This window comes from Aricia agestis, chromosome 2 (assembly GCF_905147365.1).
Source record: "Aricia agestis chromosome 2, ilAriAges1.1, whole genome shotgun sequence".
Taxonomy (NCBI): domain Eukaryota; kingdom Metazoa; phylum Arthropoda; class Insecta; order Lepidoptera; family Lycaenidae; genus Aricia; species Aricia agestis.
In genome coordinates, this window is record NC_056407.1 from 15,225,480 (window position 1) to 15,230,479 (window position 5,000).

Sequence of the window (5,000 nt, forward strand, 5' to 3'; positions counted from 1 at the left end):
ATACTTAGGAGTCCTACAATTACAGTGTTGAAATCATCTCATCGCCGAAATATACTTTAATAAATCTGATATGCATAATTTATTAAGTATCTTAGCTTATGTTTAAAGCAAAAGCGCGAAGGTAAGGTGAAAGGTTTTCATAAGAAGGACCAGTGTTTATTAGTACTTACTCGTGTGTGTTCAATAATGGCACTTAATTCCGCTGCTGGTAACCTAACCTAACCAAACCTAACCTAATGTTGTTTCTAAATATCATCAGTACTTTCATTTGACACTAATATTTTTTCATCATCGGTCGCGGTGGCCGCCGACAGCCCAAATGTGCCCATACTCCTTTACTTGTTACATTTATTGTTATCCTAAAAAATATCACACCATATTACGTGTACCGGGTGAAACAGTGTGTGTATAGTATTATACAAAACGATTGCGGCGAATAGCTATCATATCTATATACATTGATAATAAGCGAGCGAAAAAGTTGCAAGTCTGTTGTCAAATTGAAAATATTATGTAGTTTCATTTTTAAAAATCCTATCCTAGTATATTACCTAGAATTTGATGCAAATTATAATGATAATAATATTATAAAAATAAATATAATAATAATAATAATAATGATGATTTATGTACAATACAATAATAATAAACATTGAACACGACCCGCCACCGTAGTTTTGTTTTTTAATTTTTTTTTTTATATTTTTTATTATTTTTATATAACCACCGTCGACATTTGTTATTATCAGGTAGGTACTATTTATTCTAGTTTCACATGTACAATACAATAATAATAAACACTGAACACGTCCCGCCACTGTAATTCATAATTCAAATTGTATAATATCAAAGTGAGATGTTCAATGCGCGAACCGACCGATTGGTCTTGAGAGTGTTTTTGTTTTTCAAACTTTCCTTCCGGACGGACGGACGGGGGGGGGGGGGGGGGGGGGGGGAATGGTGGTGGTGGTGGTGGTACCAGGTTTAGGTTAATTGAAGTCTATACTACTCGATGTGACAACATATATTTTTAATCGCATAACACCAGCGCATTATCTGCACGGCGCATTCGCATATACATGTGGAGTGAGTGCGAGTGAGCAGTGATGGTGGTGTTGGTTATGCGATGTGTGAAAATACAAAAATTTGTGCCATATCCATTTGAGCTCATCATAATGATAATAAACAAACAATATACGACGTGTCGACCGACGGACCAGCGAAACGTGAGGTTCTCGCGATAATCATTAGTTTGATTTTGTGTCGAGCCGAACGGTAGCTGCAGTTCGTTAAAGTTACCACCGTAACAATCGCGGCGGGGCATTATGTACGAGCGCGGAGCACCTGTTTAGAGTGCGCCGTTGTCTGGTATTGTGCCCGTCGCGTCGAAGGTGGAACTGATAGCGGTCGCGAAGTTACAATATTTCTTCATATAGTATTACATCAACTTTGACGTAATGTATGTGGTCTGATCTCTCCAGCACCGGGCGACAATCTATATGGTTGACGAGTTCATGTTAAACTCTCTGTTACACTATCATAGATGATAGATCTCGTAATATGGAACGTTCGAATGTGCGGTAGCTTAGTTGCTCCGCGTTTTCTTTTTTTTGTGTTTGTCGCACAAAAGGGAAAATTCAAATAATGACTGGTCACCGCGCGTGCACGGTCCGCCGTGTGTGCGCGCGTGCACTGTTTGGCCGTCGACACGCGTGTCGACGGCGAGTACCTCGAGCGCTCGAAGAGATTCGTGCGGCTCTAGTGGTTAGCTCCCTGGTTGATCCTGCCAGTAGTTATATGCTTGTCTCAAAGATTAAGCCATGCATGTCTCAGTGCAAGCCGTATTAAGGCGATACCGCGAATGGCTCAATATATCAGTTTTGGTTCCTTAGATCTTACTCAGTTACTTGGATAACTGTGGTAATTCTAGAGCTAATACATGCAATCAGAACTCTGACCAGCAATGGGATGAGTGCTTTTATTAGATCAAAACCAATCGACGGAGGGCCTCGCGTCCTAAGTCGTTTATTTTGATGAATCTGGATAACTTTTGCCGATCGCATGGTCCAGTACCGGCGACGCATCTTTCAAATGTCTGCCTTATCAACTTTCGATGGTAGTTTCTGCGACTACCATGGTTGTCACGGGTAACGGGGAATCAGGGTTCGATTCCGGAGAGGGAGCCTGAGAAACGGCTACCACATCCAAGGAAGGCAGCAGGCGCGCAAATTACCCACTCCCGGCACGGGGAGGTAGTGACGAAAAATAACGATACGGGACTCTTACGAGGCCTCGTAATCGGAATGAGTACACTTTAAATATTTTAACGAGGAACAATTGGAGGGCAAGTCTGGTGCCAGCAGCCGCGGTAATTCCAGCTCCAATAGCGTATACTAAAATTGTTGCGGTTAAAAAGCTCGTAGTTGCATTTGTGCGCCGCGCTGTCGGTGCACCGCATCCGCGGTGATACTGACACGTTTGCGGAGCATATCGTCGGTGAGCCGACGGTAAAACGTCGGTTCAATATCAAAATCCTATCGCGGTGCTCTTCAGTGAGTGTCGAGGTGGGCCGACAATTTTACTTTGAACAAATTAGAGTGCTCAAAGCGGGCTCAAAATGCCGCTTGAATATTTCGTGCATGGAATAATAGAATATGATCTCGGTTCTATTTTGTTGGTTTTCAGAACTCCGAGGTAATGATTAATAGGGATAACTGGGGGCATTCGTATTGCGACGTTAGAGGTGAAATTCTTGGATCGTCGCAAGACGAACATCAGCGAAAGCATTTGCCAAAGGTGTTTTCATCAATCAAGAACGAAAGTTAGAGGTTCGAAGGCGATTAGATACCGCCCTAGTTCTAACCGTAAATATGTCATCTAGCGATCCGCCGACGTTAATACAATGGCTCGGCGGGCAGCTTCCGGGAAACCAAAGATTTTGGACTCCGGGGGGAGTATGGTTGCAAAGCTGAAACTTAAAGGAATTGACGGAAGGGCACCACCAGGAGTGGAGCCTGCGGCTTAATTTGACTCAACACGGGAAATCTCACCAGGCCCGGACACCGGAAGGATTGACAGATTAACAGCTCTTTCTTGATTCGGTGGGTGGTGGTGCATGGCCGTTCTTAGTTGGTGGAGCGATTTGTCTGGTTAATTCCGGTAACGAACGAGACTCTAGCCTGCTAAATAGGCGTCGCCATTTAGGTGTGCGCGACTTCGGTCGCGCAACTCACTGGCGACGTATTAAAATTCTTCTTAGAGGGACCGGCGGCTTCGAGCCGCACGAGATTGAGCAATAACAGGTCTGTGATGCCCTTAGATGTCCTGGGCCGCACGCGCGCTACACTGAAGGAATCAGCATGTTCTCTGCTGGGGATTGGGGTTTGCAATTATCCCCCATAAACGAGGAATTCCTAGTAAACGCGAGTCATAAGCTCGCATTGATTACGTCCCTGCCCTTTGTACACACCGCCCGTCGCTACTACCGATTGAATGATTTAGTGAGGTCTTCGGACCGACACGCGGTGGCTTCACGGCCGTCGGCGTTGCTGGGAAGTTGACCAAACTTGATCATTTAGAGGAAGTAAAAGTCGTAACAAGGTTTCCGTAGGGGAACCTGCGGAAGGATCATTATCGTATGATGTTGTTGTGTTATTCAATTAACGCGACGATAATATTATACCATAAACAATCGAATCGAACTGAACAACATTTTTTTCTCGCTACGACGGAGTCGAACTTGAACGCTCGAGTTGACCCCTACGCGCTAGTGCGCTAGTACCTGTACACACACTGTCACGTTCGCGTCACGTTGACTGGCAAGAATCCGCGCCACGAGTGTCCAATGAACAGACGGTGGATCGCGTGCAGCGAAAGTCAGTGTGCTAGTGCGGGGGGTGTAAGCTCGTCGCGCGTCCGTCGGTTGGCGTAAATACAACATTATAACAGAGAGCGGTAAACGAATGTCCACGTTTGACCTTAACACGTCCGTGGTCTGTTTGTTTCACATTTAATTTATTTTTCACACCCAGTGACATGTTTTTTATAATATAAACCATTACCCTGGACGGTGGATCACTTGGCTCGCGGGTCGATGAAGAACGCAGTTAACTGCGCGTCATAGTGTGAACTGCAGGACACATTTGAACATCGACATTTCGAACGCACATTGCGGTCCGTGGAGAAACATCCAGGACCACTCCTGTCTGAGGGCCGGCTGTATAAAATCATATGCCACACTGTTCGTCTCACGACGAACAATTGACGGTTCCGGGCGGCGTCGCGCGTGTGTGGGTTCGCCCATGCCGCGCCTCACGTGCGGTCCGTTTAAATATGAGACATAAATGTAATATAACGTTACGTGTTGTGTGGTGTGTACGGTAGCGCGCTCGCGTCGGCGACGTGCGCCGCTCCCCACCGACGCTCCGTGAAGGTAAAAAATTTGCGAGAGTGATTATCGGTGTGCGGGGCGTGCACGCACGTCGAACTGTGTCGTCGGCGCGCGTGATGCGCTGCGTACGTTCGAACGAAAACACCGCCGTCGAAAACACTGTTATATTATTTGAATTAATGAACAGTAGGCGGACTCGACGTCCGAAGGGCGCGTCGTCGACGCCGACGCACCGATTGATTTCGGTCGCGGAGGCGGAGTCGTTGCGCTGACGGATATCGCGTCTGCCTCAAATTTTTATCGTTGGCCTCAGATCAGGGAGGATCACCCGCCGAATTTAAGCATATTAGTAAGCGGAGGAAAAGAAACTAACTAGGATTTCCTTAGTAGCGGCGAGCGAACAGGAAAGAGCCCAGCACTGAATCCCGCGGTCGTCTCGGTCGCGGGAGATGTGGTGTTCGGGAGGTTCCGCTTTCTCGTCGTCGCCGCGCCTGTCCAAGTTCGCCTTGAACGGGGCCGTTTATCCGTAGAGGGTGCCAGGCCCGTAGCGACGGTGCGAGGCGGCGAGAGGAGCTCTCCTAAGAGTCGGGTTGCTTGAGAGTGCAGCCCT

At 46.7% G+C, this 5,000-nt stretch overlaps 2 non-coding genes and 1 pseudogene across 2 annotated transcripts; all 3 read left to right on the forward strand.

Annotated features, from left to right (window-relative positions):
- Positions 1–1,770: 1,770 nt before the first annotated feature.
- LOC121740102 lies at positions 1,771–3,633 on the forward strand. The gene has a single exon (XR_006037553.1). It is a non-coding gene; the product is annotated as a small subunit ribosomal RNA (ribosomal RNA).
- Positions 3,634–4,058: 425 nt separating this feature from the next.
- LOC121740149 lies at positions 4,059–4,215 on the forward strand. The gene has a single exon (XR_006037582.1). It is a non-coding gene; the product is annotated as a 5.8S ribosomal RNA (ribosomal RNA).
- A 479-nt stretch (positions 4,216–4,694) lies between these two features.
- Positions 4,695–5,000, forward strand: part of LOC121740122 — an 8,507-nt pseudogene continuing 8,201 nt past the window's right edge.